We start from the raw sequence: 23,623 nt of genomic DNA on the forward strand, positions 1-23,623 counted from the left end.
TACAAAATTTTCTGGATTGGGGGCAGATAAAATGTGAGCCAGGGGCTTATTTAACGGTATTAAAAAATTACATTTTAAGTAATTTTGTAATACCGGTCCCAGCCTTGGCAGGTGTTTTAGCAGCTAGGCTGGTGGCAACCCAATCTGTGGCCCCTGCTGCCCCTCTGCTCACCCACCACCAGCCCCTTCCCCCCACTTGTGCACCTTATACTTTCGCAGCAATTGGGGGAAGGCAGCAGGAGAGAAATGAAGAAGGTGGGGGATTGAGTCTGGGTTAGTAGGACCCATGAGAGTCAAAGCCCACCAGGTGTTTTCCAGGTGTTCCGCTGGCCCAGTCCAACCCTGAAGTAGCCCCATGGCTAAACTGGAATGTATTAAACAGAATAAAGTGGGGCAGAGCCTGTTATCTACTCTAGCCAGCAAACAGCAGGGCAGGTGCTTACACAGCTAACTTTGGAATGGGCTCTGCTTTATCTATTCGCAGCCTGTTCCCTCTGGTAAAGCTTGCTGGGCTAAGTATATAACAGAGACTGCCCTTCGTATGGCTAAAATAGAGTCCATTCCAATATACAAAAACGAAAATGGAGCAAACATGGAGGGAGAAAGTGCAGAGAATCCTATACCGTAACGGCCGTGGGTGCATAAGCCTTTAAAAACTTTATGTTGTATTTGGGTGGAGTTCCCCTTTAAAGATCACACTCATCAGATTTCGTGCCTTCAGTTCGTATACCCTCCCCAGACATACCTACTTCTGCTTTGCTAATGAGCCTGATTGGCGCATTTTACTGTTTGTAATAGAGAGCTGCGCTCTGACTGGAGGAGCTATTAACAGAATGATCCAATCAGAGCGCAGCTCATTTGTACAGCCAGTGAAGTTGGATGGAGCTTGGGGCTGTGCTGTCACATAGCTAAGTAGCGCGGGAGCGCGCAAAGGGGGCGTGAGAAGGCGCGCACACTAATTGACAGCTGAGAACGAAGTCTGACTGCTGACTTAGTGCTATAGGCACCAGTTATACAGAACTCAAGAAGAACCCAAATTGCACTGAAATAACGCCCATCTGCGGCATAAAGAAAACAGAAAGAATCCAGCACATACACCAGCGTGCATACAAACTTAAACTGCAGAGTGTGCCAAGAATGGCATGGATGGAGGGCAGCTGGCACTGCACTAGGGAGATGCCACCTGAGCAGGTAAGTGTATGGGCAAATCTTGCCCCTTTGTGGATATTTACACTATTAATTCTGGGGCTGTTACACAGCAATATGTTTTTACTTCCACACAGTGTACCAGCCGTGTGCCAGTGGTACATTGCCCTTCAGCCAGTCACCCACCTATCAGCCTCCTGGTGTAACAGGCACTGGGGCATTAGTGCATGCCATCTCCCAGAGATCCCTAATGCACTATGCAATATGGTTAGTATTTCCACAGGCACATCTCAATGGGATCAGTTCAGCCAACAGCTTTGGAAACCATATTTACACCTACACCCAGCACATAGGAGTAATTGTTGGGGAGATTTGGCTTTGCACACACAGCACCCTGGCAGAGGACCTGGGATAGGTGGCTCTTTGCACATGTAAAGTACTCTTAATATCATCTAGAGCATTACTGCTTGTGTATTTGTCTGCTCTTGTATAATTCAGCTGTGTTATAGTGTTTCTAACACTGCATTTCATTATGAATAATGAAATCTAAAAAAAAAAAAATATTCTGCTATGATTCAGGCATATGTCTTAAATTTTAGCCAAATTCAAATAAAAATAAATATGAACCCTTTTTGAACTGTTTAGTGACAAATTTGTTACAAATTACCTTAACAGGCCTTTTATTAAACTCCTGCTAATTCCATCCCATTTAACAGTTCATTCAAAGCACGGTGCTTTACAGTAAATACACAGGAACCAACTTACATGAAACTGCTTCTCTACAGGGTAGAAGTTGAGACTTTCCTGCAAGGGAAGTTCATATAAAATTGCTGTTTCACACACAGAATAAGCACAGAATGTAAGAGGAAGCGTATTTTGCGGTGCATGTAGTGAGATCAGAGTTTTATGCTCCAAAAAATGCTTCCTGTTTCTTTTTAAAGACTAACTCAGAATTTCAAATAAAGCTGAAGTGATGCTGCTGGTTATGAGGTGTGCAGACGCGGAGGTGGTTTTCTGTCAGCCTATCCGCTCTTACATCAGAGCTTTGGCGCCACTTACAAAGTTGCCTGCAACTGCATTACCCACATGGGACTGCTTTGCAAAGTTACAGTTCATCCGAAATAGCAAAAAAGAGACATTTTTTTCTTACTGAAGGGCACTGAACAGGGTTACCAAGCAGCACAATATAACAGACAAGGTCAGATGACCTCATATTTTTTTGAAGGAATGAGAAAATAATTCATATTGCTCAATTGTCATTGTAAAATTACATAAGATTGATACATGAAAACCCTACTGGGGTGGATAAAGCTAAGGTATATATTAAAATAGCAGTGATGATTTTGCAGGATATAATTGTGAGGCATGATTTAATAATGCAAAATTGATTTTCTGTGAACATAGGTCCAGCGGCCCTGGAGCCTGACAATAAGCGGAACTTAATAAAGTAACTACTGGCACTAATCAAGGTTATGTCTGATAACTTCTGTATGATCTGTGACTGAATAATTCATTTGCTTGTAGCACCAGAAGACAGAAGCAATGGCTGGGAAAGCAATGCATGTAGATGCATTAGAATTGAGCAAAATGAAACATGCCAACCCCTCCCAAGTATAAGCTGTGTTTACAAAATACCATGCCTTAACTGAAAAACAGTATTAACCTTGAAAAGGTCACTGGCATTTGATTTTATTCTTGGGGCTATTATGATTTCTCCAAATACAGTCAATAAAACATGTGTACACTAAAATGTGCCTTGTCACTTGGGTCCATGGTGATAAGTCCTACTGCTGTGCAGAAGAATGTAGGCCATGTGTACATCTGAGTTTTTGAGGCAATTTCATCCATGTCAGCAAAATGCATATTGGATCCTACTGACTTAAACCACAGTAAAACCTAATAAAGCCTAACAGTAGGCCACCAGAATCAGAGTGGCCTCTGGGGGTGTGGGAGAAAATATTTTATTGTGTAAGATCCAACTTAAGTACCATTAACTATTTTCAGAAATGGAATCAAAATTAAACTGCAGCTCCCATGAGTCCCAACAACACCCAAAGCCACCAACAAAATGTAACCTATTTTTCTTATCATAGTATAAGTATGCACCTTAATAAATGAAAAGTAGGTAAGGTAGACCTCAGATATTGGGGGGGGGGGGGGGGGGTGGATTGCTGGAACTGCACTTGCTAGTGTTTTACAAGGAACAGTGGCTAAGGTGATACTAACATTGGCATATGCAAAAAAAAAAACAAGTAGCTCAAAGCCCATAGAGCCTGCCTGTGATGCCCAGATATTGGTTGGCCATACTAGAAGAAGGACTAACACAGAATCAGGAAACTGCACATATATCAGTACAGGTTAGTACAGGGCATGAGTAGTCAGGGTCATAAAGTACAGTCAATCGAGAATTTCACGGCTGAGAATACTGTTGGTGGGTTGTAGTTATGTGTAGGTTAAATTTTTTTTTTTCTTTATTATTTAACTTAAGTGGTATAAAGTTTAACTAATTTATATTAGTTCACAAAAGTCTTTCCATAATTAGTCTAAACTTGTCTTGGCCAGAGATATATGAACTGCAGCACCCTAGATCTTTCTTATGGCTTCAGGTTGGACAGTCTGGGAATGTATATTAAAGAGCATGCAGTGCCACTGTAACTGTCCTGTCTACCTGATTGGAATGTACATACACCTTAGTAGTGGTAGCACTGCATATTGTATCGTTGTGCAGAGAAATCTCCAACTACTAAAAAATTTCTTCTTAGATTCATGGCGTTTTGGTATAAATCTGCCAGAGGTTCAAAATAAGCCTATACAGCCCCCCACAAGCCCAATCTTTAAACAGCCCGAATATACAGATTGCCAGTACAGGCCTACAGTGCTGGGTGTTGTGGTACAGCTTGGCACATTGTATATGCTGCTCAAGGCCACAAAGTGCAGAAAGGGTCAGAGTAGACCTCTTTGAGCCATACTGTATTCCATGCCTGCACTTTTGATGTAACAGTTATCTCTGTTGTAACAGATGACTCTGTCTATGTTTGCTTTCAAAATAGACAATTTAAAATAGGCCACAAATCCCACATTACAGCCCTGTAAAGATGTCTTTTAGAAAGACTTTAATACTTCTTTTACATAAAAACATTTTGCCACAATTCATTACAGAATATGTATATTACTATTTGTTTCAGATTTGTGGTTAAATGTGCTATCATGCTATAAATAAATGAGCCAGCCTGGGCAAATTATTTTTTTGGGTGGAAAACTCAACGTTTTTTTGTAATTCTGAGAGCTGGCTTCTGATATATATCTGTATATAACTACAACAGCATTTACAAGTTTAAAACAATTGGAAATGATTTATCACTGTACAGTGTATTGGGAGGTTGCAAAAAAAATATATGATGGGAGTTTCATCTCTAACTTGCTCAGGTAAAACCTGCAAAACAAAGTGTATCTGCCAATGATTTTTCATCTTGTTTACTTAATATTAGGCAAACACACCCAGCCAAAGCACAATGTATTCAGTATTTTCATGCATAAAGGAAGCACCTACTGCTCTGCATAATAGGAAAAATCCATCTTATGTAGGAGTTGTGATGTTACAGAACAGTGATCCTCAATATACTGAACAACTCAGGTTGCATTTACAAAATCACAATCAAATTGACAAATTAAGTGGCAAGTGACTTCAAACATCACAATTCTATGCATTCTGAAATTGCTGCTACTAAAACAAGTTGCAATGCAAATCTGGAATGAAATATTTTGGAACTTAAGGTGTGTACGGAAGTGACATGCCATGCATGTGGAACAAAAGCCAAATATTACCAAATGGCTTCTGCATAGGTCACCTTCCCTTTCCCAACAGCACCAGTAAGTCCCCCAGCAATAGCCCTGTTTCCCCATACTGTACCAGTACTGAAAATGTAGAGTAGGTACGTTAGTGGGCACCATGTCTGCCCATTTGAGTTCCTTTACTCTGCTCTCTGCTAGGGTTGCCACCTGGTCAGTAGAAATTATGCTTGATCCAAATGTTATTAATGAGGAAGGAAGATAAATATATAGGAAGACTGGTATTTCGATTTTTGGTGTTTTTGACAGAAAGTCAAGAAGCTAGACATGGCATCCACTAACCCTGCAACACAGGTATGGGGGAGCAGTGCCAAATCTCCTTGGTGTTGTTGGAAAGAGGGAAGGGGGCTTGTGCAGGGGTCCTATGGTTAATGTTTGGTTTTTATTCTCCTTTAAGTTGAGCCATACCAAATATGTGTGAAGGCCACATGTCGAATGCTCTTTTAACTTGAGTTTATAGGGGGCTTTCAATACTTGTACCATAGACAGCAAACTCAACGTTTCTTTTTGATTTTTTGTCTGCCATTCAAAGCAAATCACAGGTATTATGGCCATGCAGTATGTACAATAACATGTACTTTGTGCCTAACCCTCAGACATCCATGCCAACATCACCTTAACCATTGTTAACCTCATATAACATCAGCTCTTGCCAAGTGTCTCTTCCCTCAATAATTCTCCTCTCAAAGTCATGGCATACCCAGCATACAGACACAACTTTGATGGGCTATTGTTTATTTACCTCTGGAGCCACATGTATTTTTTGTTTCTCATTTACTAAATGTCACCTCTATTTGGCATTTACCTACAGATTACCTGAGTAAACTAATCCTTGCTGTGAGAGGTGTAATTAAGGATGATGAAAATAAGCATTCAAAGAAATAGAAGCAGCCAAATAGGCGTCCGTAGGGGTTGTAACGTTATAGGGACTCTCAATGATTCTAGTCGCTCACTTCTGCCATTTTTTTAAAGAATTAATTGACTAGAATAATTTAAGACCTGGATCTGACTTATAGAGGATTCTTCATGCATAACTGGAGGGTGCCTAGGAGTGTGGTGTAGTTGTGTAGTGGTACCAAAAAATACCTGCAATGAAATGCTCAGTTCTCCCTCAACAGTTTATTTGCATTTTAAAATTAGGATGAGTGCCAAGGGCTAGTGATATAAATGTTTATCCTCCAGCACTATTGAATAAGTGTCTTCTCTCAGGCCACTATCTAACTTGATTTGTTCCTCCCTGGAAAAATTTTAATTGAAGTGCCTGCTGACCCTGATCATGTTTTGATGATACATATCAAAACTGTAGCAGAGATTCTTCTAAACTTAATGTTTCACAGTACATTTCATGGACTATTATACTATACATTGTGTATTTGCCCTTTGTATTTGTGAAAAGGATTTATCAAGCTGTGAAGTATTTTTGCATATGATGACTGACCACTGGCTCATCTTGTGACTGCCTTGCCTAAACTGGAATTGTCTCAGGCTGGCTGGTCACAACTTTATTATCACTCCACGTAACCCTTCCTTTATAAAAACAGACAGGGGAATGGGGTCAAGTAACATTGTGGAAGTGACCAGCTAAACAGGGCTGTGGATGGGTTTCTTAATAGATAGGTCAAGTTCCTAAGTTTTCTTTTTTTTAATGGAAATTAGAAAAATAGTTCCCCTATAGTGAGCAAAACTCTGAGCCAGTACTCTTTTTTGACTGGTTTATAATGAAAAGTGCAAAGTTTGCTACTGCTATAGTAACTCATCAAAATGCAGCATTTGTTTGTTACCTGTTACAAACCAAACATCTTATTGGATGCTATGAGTTACTTCATCTGAACAAACTTTGTGCTGTTTCTAACACATGGGGGGGCAGAGCAGTGCACTGAACTCATTGAGAACTCAAAGAACTGGAGGTGTCAACACTTTTGTGCCCAAAGAAACAGTGTATATTTGTGAAATAAATGAATTTACACCTACACTTTCCTGTGGCTTTCATTGACCTCAGTGGAAGCCATGGGTCTTTTTTTTCCAAATTTGCCCCATCTGACGTCAAATAAATAACAACTGGGAGATAGAGGGCAATGAATTGCGGCACATTTTTCGTGTTCCATATTTGCCCCATGAATACAGCAATTGGCAGCACTATATTACAACACGTTAGGGAGAGGAAGTGGATACAGGCCACAGTGGGTCCCCGTCTTTCCCTATGGCAAGAGGTAAGAATAGAGCTAGCTTGTTCCCGTTGACAGTGTGCGCTGCACCTTGTGCCAGATTTTAAGTGCATTTTATGTCTCGTAGTACTCTTGCGGTTCTGCCCAGGGTCTACTGTTTCTAGCATTTTATATCTGAGACTCTGACATGGGCATGTGCAAGGGGGTTGAGGGTGAGCAAGAGTTTTTAATTTTTTAAAATGAAACCGAAGGAATATTTTTTCAAAAGCCAACACTTTCATATAACAGTTAATTTTTTGGTGTGTCTTTTACTTTATATTCATATGCTTTTTACATTCTAATCTCAAAAACACAACCCAAACACAAAAACACATCTGCCCCTGCCCCATGCATGCAATTATGCTCTGTGTCAGACAGAAAGTGGTGCTGTACAGAAGACCTGGCAACCAACCTGGGCCCCTTTGCCCCCTGGCCCTCCCATGGGATCTGCTGTATGTTAGTTACACCACTGTCCACTTTTTTAAATGTAAATAAAAATTATAAGTTTTACAAAACAAGTGGTGGATCATTATCTCACTAATGACAAGAGTCAGGTGACATGTCTGTAATTCATAGATCTTGCTCATAGCTCTTGATTTATGGTCCCTCAAAGTATAATATTCCAACCACAGTGGGTTTCCTCTTCTAAACCACTATAACATGACGCCGTGGATATTCTTCCAAGCACTACAAATCTACACTGATTCATTGACGTTCCACAAATGGCAAAACATATGGAATTTCATAATAACAATAATTAGCCATTGTGCATGGGATGCAGCAAAACATTTTAATAAGAATTACAGAATAACAAAGTAATAGATGATTCCATTACTCATGTCTACTAATTTTATCTATGGGGCATAATATTTCCATAACTTGGGCATTTTAGAATCATAAAGTACATATATATTACTGTTTGTTTTTCTACGTTTTATAGAAAAATGTTTTTAGGTCTTTTGCTAAAACTGTATTACTTTAGTTTGATTCTTCCACATTTCCAATTGAATTTTCTTTTTAGTTGCAACATACTGTAATGTGCATAGGCCCCCAGGCATTGCATTAGTAATTCAAATAGTTGTTTACAGAAACTTCACTTCTTCCATAGAATCTACAAAGATCAGAGTCAACATTTGGGTTGTGTGGCCTGCGTGGGTGGAAATATGTAGGTTCTGGCTAATGCCAGAGGGGCTGCTGTAAGATTGTATAGACAGTCATTATTTATTGGGCTGGTGGGGGCTGTTAGGGCCTCTGTGTGCTTGAAATGCCAGCGCCTATTTAAAATTTCCACCCACACATGACAGTAATAGACACCAAATACCTCCAGTTCTCACTGGAAAACCCGCAGAATTTTGCCTATACATCTAATCCTGCACAGCATTGCATTGTCGCACCTAGCCATGCCCCGATCAAACTCAGAACCACTTTCCTGTATGCAATTCCTGGCTACCAACAGGTAGTCAAGCGACTTATGGTAAGGGTCTCAGAATACAAATACAGGTATGAAATCAGTTATCCTGAAACCTATTATCAAGAAAGCTTTGTATTACAGGAAGGTAATAGAACAGAACCTTGTACTTTATCCTAACTAATCTTTAGTGAAGGCAAGTCAATCCTACTGGGTTTATTTAGCATTTACATTTTTTTTAGTAGATTTAATGTATGGAGATCCAAATTATATGTATTACTAGACCCTTTATCCAGAAACCCCCAGGTATTGGTAAAACCTATAACTTATTTCCTACTTACTATTCTAATATCTGGTGTCCAACTTGTAACTCCAGCATTTCTGCAGCCATATATCAATGCAAGACTTGTCATAATTAACTGAAAAATAAGACGTTATTAAAATTATTTGCAAGCTTGCCTCCTCCTTCCTCAGTTTTCAGGAACTGTTACATTTCTGGTGCATAACAGCAGGTTTATTGAAAATAAAAGAGGGTGTTAGCTTTAGTTTTTCACCAAGTTCTGACTTTTATGAATCAATATGAATTTCTTACACGTACTTCAGCTTTCACTACTGACCACAGAAACTATGCTGGGACTGACAGATACGCGCCTGGCTGTGTGCATCCTACCACTTCTGCTAAACCAAATCCGCAAGACTTATTCAGTAGGTATATAACACTGGTGCAGTTATATAGGCAAGTATATTTAGGCTCCCTCCACTTACACCAGGGAGGATAGAAACCCTAGAGATAAAATTATCTGCAGGCGATTGCATCAGCATTTATCTTTCCATCTCTTCTTGTTTTTCCCCTGCAGTAAAAGTCCCTCTTACCTTAGCTGTATTGGCCTATCCCACCCTGTTTTGGTATCCTACTCCTACATAGTAGACTATGCTGTATAAACCTGTATTGAACCATCATCAACATTATCCATAATCACTACAGTTTGATCGTCAACATCAGATTTATGAATTGTTTGCTAAATTAACAACAAAGTGTTTGTAGTGTATATATACTGTAGTTTATATATAATCCAATATAGACTTAAAAAAATGTAAAAACCTTTCTGCCTCCATGTTGGCTATTGTTGGAGTGCTGCCAGCAGCTGTAGCTGAAGATTATTGTTCTAGGTTATGTGGTTGCACTCTACCTTGAGTGCAACCCTCCTATTTCCAGTTAGTGCAACAGTTGGTTAATTTTGCAATACACAGGAAGTGGTTGCCTCTATTGATTAATTGTATCACAGCAGTAATGCAGTTCATGTATATCAGCAGGAATCCAGCCCCACCTTTATCTGAACCACACGTAAGCATGCTTCTTTTTCTTTATAGCTGGAGAGAGTCTAGGTTGGCTTCAGGAGAGGTTCAACTGATATATACAATAAAGCAAATCATAAAAGTAACATGATAGTGATTTTGTTTCATTTTATTCCACTTGGTGGTTATGTCTTAAGATGGCTTAAGTTTGCCTTTGTGCAAAAAAAGCAGCCAATCAAAAGTTAGCTTTTGTTGGTTTAACCCAATAATAAAAGCAAAGACCCATTTGTCTGCTTTGTGTTACCATTTTATTGCATAATCCTACTATAGATTGTATGCTGGATACTGTTCTAGGATGAAGAAGAGGGATAGTTCGCACAAATTTTGAGTACAATTTTTTGCCTTTAATTTGCTCCTCTGTTGTTGAGTTCAGTTAAAACACAGTAAAAAAAAAAAATAGTGCCCCTCTTATTTACACTCTAGTTCTTTTGTAACCTTCAGAATAATGGCATAAAGGAAAACAGAGGCTTGAGGTTTTTTAGCCCATTAAAGAAAATTAGGAACAGTGACAGGAGAAAAGAGGTGTTTTGACCGCTGCTGTCCTCCACCAGAGGGCAGCGACAGTCAAATGCCCCTTGTGCTTTAAATTTCTATTTTTAGTGGTTTCTGAGGTATTTTCAGATTTAGACTGCCAATATCAGGCTTTCAGCAAATTCAGTAGTTATACCAGCACTCATATAAGCATGGAGCACAGGTAGATCTGGCTTTCTATGTATTCTACATTGCTGTCTGTGTGCCACAAGCTAGGGAGTCATGAGGCTTGTACTAGATTAAGGTGCAGAGTGCAGCAAATCCCACAAGCACCCTCATGGGTGAAGATAGGCCCAACTTGTACCCTTGTCTTTCTGCTCTTTTTGCTACTTCTGCACACACCTTAGGTTCCACAACAGGGAAATTTCAGGAGCAGGAACAGAATCCTCAATGTTCACCTGAATTTCAGCTCTAACCTACCTGACCTAAGGGTAAGACCCAAGGGTAAGCTGGTTGCGGATTAACTATTAAGTGTGTCCCTAGCTGAAATACTCTAGAATCAGAAATGGCTTTGGGTGGATCGGATCATAATGGGGTGTGGGCATAGCAAATCAAACAAGTGTACCATTTGCAGGTCTAACTGCCAAGGGGATCAAGTGACCTGTGGGCTAATAATAGGATGATTTCCCTCCTAACTTAGTAGTATAGTACCCCATGATTACTGATGGCAGTCTTACAGAGGAGTTTAACTGGTATTTGCTGTGTTCCATTGGCGCAGCAGACACAAGTGGGCATGCTACAAGGCATATAGTTAGAAGCTACTGGGCCCCACATCAAAATCTGTTTAGCTCCCCTATATCATTATGTCTGTCACAAAAATATATTGAAAATTGCATATTTTATATAGTTATAGGGTTTCACTGGGCACCTGACACTCCTGGACCCTACAGCAGTCTCTGGGTATGCTTCCTATACAGACCCGGATTTGTGGAGAGGCCACAAAGGCCCGGGCCTATTTAGGGGCGGCATGCTGCCTGCCGCAACTGAATTTTTAAATTTTGCTCCCATATGGAGCAATGGGGATCTCTCCCCACTGCTCCATATGGGAGTCTAAATGTATGGTATGCGCATGCGCGGTCTCTGCTGTGGCGGGGGGGTTGGTGTTAGTGAGTTTGCGCATACGCATTAGGTGAGGGGGGCGACCAGCAGTGACGGCCTAGGGGTGCCCGGAACACGAATCCGGGGCTGCTCCTATAGTTACTTCTAAGGCCATCAGATGAAAAGTCCAGTATTATATTTCCAGTGAAGTGTTAGCCCTACATGCTGTCCACTTTCACAGTGGTATAGATTCACACAGTTGCACACACATGCAGATTCAGCCTTCCCCACTCACACTGAAGCAGAACCACCATCATGTGAGGGCCCTGTGGCTTAGTCTCTTCGAGCAAAAAAACACGAACAGGAGCCGAACATTGCCTGGGTGAAAAAGCCTTCAATGTTTCAATTTTCAGTCATCATATTTAATCTTGCAAAATATATTATAGCTAAATGTTTGTTTTTATTTAAAATTATATTCCTGTTAGTATGCAAGAATGAAATCCTTATCCTGCCAGTAAAACCGCAATTTCAGTGTTTCATTTGTGAAACATGAATTTCGAAAGGTTTTGTTGCAAAGTGGCTGTGAAACACTACTGCCCCTTTATTCAGTTAAAATATGCATTGGAATTAGCAACCATTTCATAGACAGGGAATGATCACTGTATTTTATGATTTTTAAAATGAAATATTGATTCCTAAAATGACTCAACTGACACAACTCTATAACTGGCCATACACATACACATGGATCTGTGCCTGACTTGACCGCCTGTGGCCATACTGCAGGCCTACGATCAACAGTCAAGGACTGAATTAATGTGCTGATTTAGTCCTTGGTCATTAGTCTCACATTCTACCTGCCCTGTAACTCTTAAATTAGAACTAAAACCTTTAAAAAGAATATAAATACTGTATTTTATATATTGAAGTACAGGTAAGGGACCTGTTATCCAGAATGCTCAGGACCTGGGGTTTTCCAGATAATAGATCTTTCCGTAATTTGGATCTAAACTTGAGTCTGCTAAACATCATTTAAATATTGAATAAACCCAATAGGCTTGTTTTGCCTCCAATGGGTTTCCGGATAACAGATCCCATTGTATCAGCCAAGAATTTCAGCAGCCCTGCAAGAGTAATGATCTGTGCCATTCTAATTTTCCACTTAGCTCCCTGTCTTTGATCCTGTGTGCCAATGGCACAACACATGGTTAGTGTGCTCTGGGCTGCGTTTGTGAAGCTAAGCTTAGGGGTTATCAGAAATCATCAGGATATTGAAAGAGAAGTTACAGCTATAATAGAAGTTGATGCTATAGGGATGATTATCAATCAATTTTAATGCATAGTAAATTGGTTTCTGAGATGCCATGTAATTTGAAATTTGAATGAATTCAGCCATGTATTGTGCATTTTGTATTGCATACATATTGAGTCAGTCCTTAAAGGAAAATATCTGACAGTAGTCCCTGTAAATCATCAGAAGATACCTGTATATGGATCTACTGAAGGCATCTTCAGGGGGCAAAGTTCTTTTCATGTGGGACTGTGCACATTGGTGCCTTATTGTATAATAATAATGTCAATCAACTTCCAAATAAATAAAAGATGGATGTTATAATAAAAATACCTCCTGAAGTAGAAATAAGGTCACCGTGCCTTCAATTCTGTGCAATTCCATTTGATCCAGTGCATTACTGATAAACAGTAAACCATGCCAGTTTGGCAAAGTCAGCTGTGATTGTTGTGTATTGACCTTGGCCTATGACATATTCTCATGCCTTAAAAAAAGTAAACAATTTAGAATTCCTTGTCTGATAACTCACAATTAGTTTTGTATGGCAGCTTCACATTTCATTGCTATGTGGCAAGATCAGGATAAAACAATAGCAGCTTATATCAAGAATAGTCACTGTGTACTGTACTCAGCCAGGCTTCAGTAATCGGGAATGTAGTTCGACCCAGCCCTTAGTGTTGCCAGGATATCACATGCTTAACATTCCTGTCTTTGCACCACACAGTAATATAAAACGTCAGGCTGTAAATTGAATTGTTGTTGTGAATGGAAGGCATACTTCTGTCAGGGTAACTCCTAGGCTCACTTTCCTAGAAAGGGGTGGGTCCTTTATCGATAACCAAATATACTGATGTCATTTAACATGTTCCTTGTATCTCGTGTGTGTATAGCTGAACAGCTGAGTGGCGGCTCTTGTAATTACTGGGTAATTACCAGCGATTTAGAGTTCAAGATTCTAATGCTATTGCTTTTGTCTGCATTGAATATTGTTTAGTGTTTATGCCTTAAAGCTCTTCTTTTGGTGGGTGTGGAGCTTATTTATTACACGACAGAAATGTACTGAGAAAAATAATGTAGGTTGCATTGTATTACAGGAAGCATAATGGGATGGTACAAAAATCATTTAGCTGCCTGCCCCCCAGTGGCAGAAAAAATATTTCATTAAAGAGATATTATCGGCCAGTAATATCCTTTTATCACAGTCTGCCTTTGATATTATAAGTCTTAGGGTGGAACACCCAATACTCAGCGCTTCTTTGTGATAATTCTTCAGATGTAGTCTTCAGGTTACTTACAGTGTACGGAAGTATAATTGGACATTGCTTTTATACTTCTGTACACTGTAAGTAGCCTGCAGTTTAGCAGGGATTTTGTTATTAAGCGATTTTACACTATTTCTGATCTCCATTCTGCTTTTATTGAGGAGCGAGGTCTAACTACAATCAATGCCTACTTTGGGTACCTTTTCGTTTCATTCCAATTATGTCTGGTGAGCAAATATATTGGGATTATACCTGGCAACACTTTTTCTGACACAGAGCACTAATAGGTGTTTGTCCTAGTGATTCAGGATTCAATTATTTAAATGTTTTTGCACTAGATTTTGTTTTTGCTTTCACTTACATGCGCTTCCATCAACTTGATCATGCCTTTGATATTGACTATTAACTCTTGTAACACAATTTTAGCCCTCCATGCTAAGCATATCGTTTTTACTATAGGAGACAGGCAGCTTCACACCCTCACTGAAATACACCCTTACTACCTTCCCCACGTAGAAGGGGTAAAGGGTAACAGACCAAGAGAGTCAAGTCACAACAAATGCAGCCATAAATGTAAATAACTCTCTAGGTTTATCTTCATAGAATGTGGAATTAAATAGGGTTCGAACTAGGTTTAAGCAGCAGAGGTATAGCTATTGAGTGGGTGGATTGGGAAAGCAGGGTCTGCCTGGCAATTGATGTGCTTGCTTTAGGTGCCAGTACTAGGGATGAGGAAATGTTTTTGCCTGATACAAACTCAAGTCAAAATTCGGTTTCTGCACTGAAATTGTGCTATGCGTTTTGTCTAGAAAAAAAAAGAAGAATCAAGTGGAGAGAAATACCACTAAAAAAATACCCCATGACTTCAGTTTGTTTGGTGCAAGAAAAAAATTGAGAAAAAAACACCCACTGACTGTGCCCATTGACTCCACTGCATTTGCTGTGTGAAATAAATGCCAACTGACTAATGCATGTGAAAATATGTGGCGAAAAAATGTCTATTTACTCCAGTGCATTTGTTGTGAGTAAAAACGGCCATTACCTCCAATGCATTTGTCACGAGAAACAGCACCCATTTCCACCAAAGCGTTTGGCATGAGAAAAAAGGGCCATAGCCTGCAACCAATGCATTTGAGAAATTAAAAAACTCATGTGAAAAATGTGAAAAAACACCCAATGACTTTAATGCATTTGGAATTTAAACAAATACTCATTGACTCCAATGCATTTGGCATGTGAACAAATCAGGTGAAAATAGCCAATTGACTCCAGTGTATTTGGCAACAATTTTGCCAATTTCTTTTTTTTGGTGAAGCAAAATAGGCCAGTTTCACTCATCACTAGCCAATACTACTTTGGCCTTGCTCTGGTATAAAACAAAGTCCTGCATTAAAATATGAGGGTGTTTCTCAATAGACTTTTCTACTACAGTGTTAACAGATTGCAGAAAGAATCAATGACATCCCTTCCAGAATGTTCTGTTGTAAAGGTAGAAATCTCGGAACCTCAGCCATGATGTGTTCCGGAACTGCTGCTTGGTAAGAACTGAGAAACTCCAGTAGAACAGAACACATTTCTACAGTATATGTAAATAGAATGCTTAAGTTAATTAACTATTTGCTTTGAGTCTATGTGAGATGGCCATTCCATAATTCAGAACTTTCTGGAAAACAAGTTTCCGGATAACAGATTCTATACCTGTACTGTATTTCTGAAATTTGCATTCTTTTTGCTTGAAATACTGTTCAGAATAACCCAGAATTACACTCAGTGACTTGTAGCACCAGGCAAGAATAATATAGCAGAATGCAGTTAGCACCCACACTTATATCTCACCCAAACTGGACTATAGGCAGGGCCATGTGATTCAGTACTTTGCAGATTTCCATACAGATTGAGAATCTGTAGTGTAGCACAGTTATAACTTGTCAATCCTTACCTGGAAAGTGGTGGATAATGAGAGGATCAGGCAAAAATGTGTTTCACTCTCACACATCAAGCACTAAATAAGGACTAGTTTGTAGTTTGCTCCTTGTGTTTATGTGTATTGGGTAAATTGGTTATGTACTAATGTTCAAGTGACTTAGATCGCTTACCTTGTACCCTGGGCTGGTTCCCCTGTTAGGAGAAAAAAGCACCAGCCCAGGGTACCTGCAGGAAGCGCTTCCTCCTTCCTTTTTCTTCTGCCGGCGAAATCCGTCGGCCGGCACATGCGCAGTAGAGTGAAAAGCCGACTTTCTTGTTTAAGTTCGGCTTTTCACTCTACTGCGCATGCGCGCGCAAGCGAAAAGGAAGGAGGAAGCGCTCGCTGCTACCCCGGGCTGGTGCTGTTCTCTCCGTACAGGGGCACCAGCCCGGGGTAAAAGGTAAGTGATCTAAGTCACTTGGGGGTGCCTAACGTTTTGGCACCCCCAAGTGACTTTGCCTTTCCTTCTCCTTTAATATGAATCAAGGATATGAAAGACTTACTGTCATGTAATAACATGTAATTGTTTGTGTAGTCTATTTGCATGAAAAATGAAATGTGTAAACAGCCAGTGGCCCTGCCTTGGTTACTGAGGCTTTAGCTCCACATCCTGAATGTAAGTGTGATTGAATCTAAGCATGCACACCAGCCACATGTGCATCCTCTATGTCTGCCAAAGTGCTGTTGCTTGTGTTATGGAGATGAAGCCTTAACATGGTTCACATTCTCTACTTTGAGTAAGGTTCTTAAAGCGGACCTGTCACCTTAAGAAATAATTCCAAATTGTTTTCTATTGTGGTTGTCAAGCAAAATAAACTTTACTTACACTATATAAATTATTTTAATCTTAGTTTCTTCAGCCTTGGAATTCACAATTGCAGCAAGCAGGCAGGGGCCATTTTGTGGACACTGTTATCAAAGCAGGCATTGCATTCTGCCAATATCTTGTTTCTGTGCCATTATGGGGGAACCTAATGCCCATGTCCATGCACTGGTTACAAAATTGCATGGTGAGGAGGGAGGGGGAATGTGAGCAGTGCAGCAACATCTAAAAAGTTCTGAATTGAAAATGAAAGTAACTGTCTGCCACACCTCTATGCCTAAGGCATAGAGGCGGGGCAGGCAATATATGACTGACAGCTGGGATTTTCAAATGCTTTTATAATGGGTATGGATGTGGTAATAAAAAATGATTTTGGGTTTCATGTTTAATTTGAAAAGGGCTTTTATTACACAGCTTTTTATGTCTGGGTGACAGGTCCACTTTAATACGGTCCCACAGGGTTCTGTTTTGAGTCCACTTTTATTTAACTTATTCATTAAAGGAAAACTATACCACCAAACAATGTTGGTCTCTATAAAAATATATTGCAAGCTCATATGTAAAACACTGCTTCATCTAAATAAACCATTTTCACACAAATGTACTTTTTTTAGTAGTACGTGCCAATGGGTAATCCTAAATAGAAAATTGCCACGCGCTGTGCAGCCGATTTCGGCAAATAGCCGAAATTGCCTGTGCAGCTTGTGCCATCCCACCGGCGACTTACATTTTCGCCAGTGGGATGGTAGTTCGGGGAGATTAGTCGCCCGTGACAAGAGAGATTTGTCGCGAGCGACTAATCCCCCCATGTGCCAGACCCCTTAGGGTGAAGGCACACAGAGCTACTAATAGCAGCTACTTGTCAAGGCTACAAAAATAGACAATGCTGATCATTTACTGATAATTGTCTCTACACGAGTTTTAGCAGAGGCAATTCTCAGTTTTGTCTGTGGCAGGGTATTTTCTGCCATTTAGTAGCCATGACAAGTAACTTCAACTAAGTAGCTCTGTATGTCTTCACCCTTAATTGGACTGCACTAGGCAAATCCATAATGGAGACCTTGTAGATAATGAACATGGCAGTAGCAAGCAATGCAGGCAGCAGCTGCAAGGGCTTGTTACCATATCTTAAAATGCCTCTGCGTCTCACTTTCCCTCTAATTACTAGCATTGCCCTAAATCATGTTCATTAAGAAGCCACCAGCCAAATTCATGTTGTGCCAGGATAATAATATGTTAGCTGTTTATACAGAGATACTGCCTGTAAAGCACAGAATAACAGCATTGCGGCAGCACTTGCTCACTGTAACTCTAACACCAGTAAAAAAGCTCTGTAACACACACAAGGCAGCTAAAGGAGGCAATTCTGGTGCATTTAAAAAATCTGCCAGAAATGTGCTGTTTCAGCTGCTGTCTGCTTCCTAGGACAAAAAAAGGTTTAGTTCTGCATTCAGTGAGGTGCAAGGGCCAGAACATGGGGTGAAAAGCTTATATTGGTTAATGGTAAAGTGCATACCCCCCAACTGTCCCGCTTTGAGCGGGACAGTCCCGCTTTCTATAGCGCATCCCGCTGTCCCAGATAGTTCGCTGAATGTCCCGCATTTCCGTAATAGATTACGGAAATGCGGGACATTCATAGAACGATCCGCGACAGCAGGATGAGAGGTCTTGAGCTGAGCGCTCCGACTCATTGCGCTGCTTCTCTTTTGTGGCTCCCTCTCCGGCTGTCCCAGGCCCTTTTATAAGGTTGCGCCTGGGACCGCCGGAGAAGGAGCCACATAATGAGAGAAGCAGCGCAAGGAGTCGGAGCGTGTATGGGGGGCTCTGTGTATGGGGGGGCTCTGTGTGTGGGGGGCTCTGTGTATGGGGGGCTCTGTGTATGGGGGGGCTCTGTGTATAAAGGGTACTGTGTATGGGGGACACTGTGTATGGGGGGGCTCTGTGTATAAAGGGTACTGTGTATGGGGGGCTCTGTGTATGGGGGGCTCTGTGTATGGGGGGGCTCTGTGTATGGGGGGGCTCTGTGTATGAAGGGCACTGTGTATGGGGGGCTCTGTGTATGAAGGGCACTGTGTATGGGGGGCACTGTGTATGGGGGTACTGTGTATGGGGGCACTGTGTATGGGGGGCTCTGTGTATGAGGGGTACTCTCTATGGGGGAAATTGGAGGCACTGTCTATGGGGTCAAGTGGGGGCACTTTCTATGGGGGGGTACTGTCTCCCCTGTGTGGGGGGGCAAAACTGATAGATAGTTAGAACTCACTTATAACTGACTGCCTTCTATATTTGTATTTATATGTAGGAGTTGCTATTTTGTTTTCCTTAGGTAGTACAGTATGAGGGTATAGCACATTTGCATCTGATCCCGCCATTTCAACTATATAAAAGAAGTATTTTTAGAAAAAAATGGGGTGTGTTAATTGGGGCGTGGCCACAAAAGTGGGCGTGGCCAAAAAATTGCCGCACTGCGCGCACCAAATCTTTTTGGCCCTCTTCTCGGTTTCAAATGTTGGGAGGTATGAAAGTGTACAACTAATAGTTACATAGGGTTGAAAATAGACTTATTTGCTTTAGTAGCCACAAAATGACTGACTGGATTTAGGCAACATAAATCCCTAGAATCCTTCTCAATTAAGGATTCCCCAACACACTACCATTTAGTATATAACTCACATTTTTATTATTTCTACCAAACTGCATTACTTTATACTTTTCAACATTGAACCTCATTTTCCATTTTGCTGCCCAGTTTTTCAATTTTGTCCAATCGCTCTGCAGTGGCAACATCCTGCATGGAACTTATAGTTTTGCACAATTTAGTGTTGTCTCAAAAATAGAAACAGTACTGTCTATGCCCACCTCCAGGTCATTAATAAACAAGTTAAAAAGCAAAGGACCAAGGACTGACCCCTGCGGTACTCCACTAACCACACTGGCCCAATTAGAAAATGTTCCATTTACCACCACTCTTTCTATCCAATTACAGATATTATGTTCTAGGCCAATATTCCTCAATTTGATCATTAACCTTCTGTGAGGTACTGTATGAAACGCTTTAGCAAAGTTCAAGTAGATGACATCAACTGCCATTCCAGCATCGAGGTTCCTACTCACCTCCTCATAAAAGGCAAGTAAATTAGTCTGGCATATCAATACAAAAACACAAAAGGCTGGTTCTATCCTATTTGTGCTGTGAGACCTTCAGTATTTATTTTAGTTGTTCACCGTTAAATCAACATTTAGTATGATCTGAGAAAGCTACTCTGAGACTATTTGTCATTGGTCTTCATTTTTTATTATTTGCATTTCTTGAATTATTAACTTTTTGTTCAGCAGTTTGGAATTTTAGCAGCTAGGGTCTAATTTAACCTAGCAACCAGGCAGTGGTTTGAAAGAGAAAGAGGAATATGAATAGAGGAAGGCCTAAAGAGAAAGATAAGTAATTAAAAGTAACAACAAGATTTTAGTTTCATGGAACAAGAGTTTTTGGCTGCTGGAAAGAGTCTGAAGAAGAAAACTATAGAAAAAAAAGAAATAAATAACAAATATAACATACTAAAAGTTAACCTGAAGGTGAACTACCCCATTAATGTAAAATTCACAAGTGAGTTTAAATTTGATTTTCTTGCAGTGTCTCTGATTCTTCACATATGATCCAGCTGGTAGAATTAAGTTTGATTTTTGGTCTGACATTTGTAAAGTTTATTTTTACATCTGCTGAGTCTTGATTTTAATCAGCTGACATGCCATTTACTATGTCATTGCGGTTCTTGCATAGTGATGCATCATGACAAAACTTGGGATTCATGAGTAATCCAGCTCCACTCATATTGTCTTGTGGTGGCAATGTGGAGTACTCAATTTACAGGGTGCTGGGTGAACAGTGAGAGTTCAATTAAAGGGTGATTTCCCTACCTCTATATATTATGGAAAACTGTTCATACACGAGCTGAGACTTCAATGTTATGTTTATCTGCTCACATCATGGTCTATAGCTATCCGTACCAAAAATATGGCTTCAAATGTGTGTTGGGATTCCCTTGCAGTTAAAAAAATGTAACACATATGTTTAATGGCATGCACAACACATAACACAGATCTTCTACAGGTATGGGATCTTTTATCTGGAAACCCATTATCCAGAAAGCTCCGAATTACAGGAAGGCCGTCTCCCATAGATTTCATATTAACCAATTCAAAATTTAAAAATGATTTTCTAATACTCTGTAATAATAAAACAGTACCTGTACTTGATTCCAACTGAGATCTAATTAATCTTTATTGGAGGCAAAACAACCTAATTGGGATAATTGACCCCAACAGTCAAAAAACAATTGCTCTGTGAGGCTACAGTTTTATTGTTATTTTTCTATTGAAGTCATCTCGTATTTAAATATCAGTGCTTCATTCAAACTACTCCTTGGTTTCTAAGGTAATTTGGACCCTAGCAACCAGATAGCTGTTGAAACTCCAAACTGGAGAGCTACTGAACAAAAATGTAAATAAATAAAAAACTAGAAATGAAAAAACCTAGGACCAATTGCAAATTGTTTTGGAAAATATTCTCTACATCATACTAAAAGTTACCTTAAATGTGAACAACCCCTTTAAGATTTGGAGATCCAAATAAATGAAAGAACCCTTATCCAGAAAACCCCAGGTCCCCATGATTCTAGATAATAGGTCCCATAGGTGCCACCTATACAATTAAATTATATTTACAAAACTAGCATGCAATAACTGAGCCCAGAGTGATATGTGCCAACCAGTAGTGCATGCCATAACAAAGAGCACATTTCACTCTCTCTGATATTTTAGCCATGTATTGAAACACCTGCATTTGTCTCTGTAAGTTATAGCATTCATAGGAATGTACCAGAAATATTATGTATGTTAAGTATCCATCTTGCAGAACTACGACTCCTAGGGAGCAATGGATCATTCCTCCTGTCCCTGCTGTAATAGAATGCTAGCAGTGATGAACATGCTAATAATATACATGGAGTGCTAAGTGGTTCTGCAGAGAAACACAAGGCTGCATTATATGAAGAAAAGAGGAAGAGATTATTAAATGGGGAAAAGAGGAAGGAATTACACAAACATAAAGAAAATATGCCCAAATATGGTATCGCCTAAAGCAACTGCAATGGCGTTTACAGGCCTGTGGGGGAGTATTGTAAATATGTTATTTATTTATTTTATGCTTGAATCAACAATAAACACAGGATGCAGAGATTCAATGCCAGGTGTATAACGGGCACAAAGGGGTCCTTACAGATTCACTCAATGATAAGGCCTACAGGCATTGCTGTGGGGTGCAATTGCTTCTTGTGCCTAGCTTCCGACATAAAGACAGTGGTGTGTGACAAATGCAAATAGCAAAATGCATGAAACTGTTCCACACATAGTGGGACATGTGCCTTGTACTGTAGCAGGGAATAGCTGATATCCCTGCCAACCAGCAGCCTCAGGCACTAACTGGGGTGGGGGGGTACATGGCAACTGGCCTGGTGGCAGTGGTACCACAGCTGATCCTAAAGGGTCACTGTAGGGCAACAAGGAGTCAGTAACATTGCATGAAATCAATGGGGCCTGACAATGGGTTTTGCTTCAGCCACTGCTAACGAAGAATAACCGTGACAATGGGAACCATGCAGGAGAGCTTTGTAACATAGGAAACCAGAGAGCAAGAAACTGACCTTTATATTCTAAGTCAGACCTGATTTGCCAGCAGGGTTTGTGCCTTATACATTGTTGCCAACACTAGATATGTGACAAACGAGATTCTCATTTCATTGCACCCGATTAAACCATAGTGTGTGTAGATGCAGCAAGACATTTATATAAATATATATCACTAAGGCTTTCTTTTTCTATTAGTGCTAGTTCTGCAGATGTAGATATAAAGTAGCAAAATGTGGGAAATAAAAGAAGTGAATGGTACATGTTTGGTTTAGCCAGTGATCGTGGATTGCCACCTAGTGGTGACATGTGACAAAGGCAAGCAAATTAAATTGTGATTCGAGGGGTTGTTTTTCAACCCGGGGTTGTGCAAGTGCAAGAGGACACCCATTAGTGCTCATGAGCAGAATCCCCAGGGTTGTAGCTTCACATGGAGCATTGACTAAAAAATCTAGTGCTTATGGGAAGGGGGGTAAGAGACAGGCCCCAATGCGGTTGCACCTACTTTTGCTCCTGTCTAGGGCCTCAGAATGATGGACAATACAGCGCTAATATTAACGCAGCTGGTGCTGTAATAGTGAAATGTGTCAAGGGTGTCTGCAGCTATTTGCACAATGCCCCTCGCAAATGGCAACATTTAAAAATGGCTGATAGTAGTAAAGTAGAAAAAAATGACAAAAATTTGAAGGGTGGAACAATTACAATCTTATTATACCTAAGTGAGATTTGTTTGTAATACTTTGTTATTACCTCAGTTTTCAGGAATTAGAAGTTTTGCCACTTCCTATTGAATGCATATATTTTTTTTTTATTGTGCAGCATTTTTTGAGAATCCAGGTATTCAGCTTTAGCTCCCATCACACTTTAACCCTTGAGACAAAAAAACTACCCTTCACATACCTGTATCTCCCAACCCACAGCCTGCTGCCCTGTATTGGAGTTTAAATGTCCCATGTTGCCCTGCTTGTCTTGGTTCCTCCTGGCCAGCTCTCCACTCACTCTGTTCCACTGTGTACCACACGGCCATTTGTGTTTCTTTTTACAGCCAGGCAGAAGGAGAGAAACAA

At 40.3% G+C, this 23,623-nt stretch overlaps 1 long non-coding RNA gene across 1 annotated transcript in view; it reads left to right on the forward strand.

Moving 5' to 3' along the window:
• Window positions 1-928: 928 nt before the first annotated feature.
• Window positions 929-23,623, forward strand: part of LOC101730793 — a 276,111-nt gene continuing 253,416 nt past the window's right edge. Inside the window, exon 1 of the long non-coding RNA XR_004222696.1 lies at window positions 929-1,191. This is a non-coding gene — a long non-coding RNA (uncharacterized LOC101730793). The remainder of the gene's footprint in view (window positions 1,192-23,623) is intronic.

This window comes from Xenopus tropicalis, chromosome 5 (genome assembly GCF_000004195.4).
Source record: "Xenopus tropicalis strain Nigerian chromosome 5, UCB_Xtro_10.0, whole genome shotgun sequence".
NCBI classification, from domain to species: domain Eukaryota; kingdom Metazoa; phylum Chordata; class Amphibia; order Anura; family Pipidae; genus Xenopus; species Xenopus tropicalis.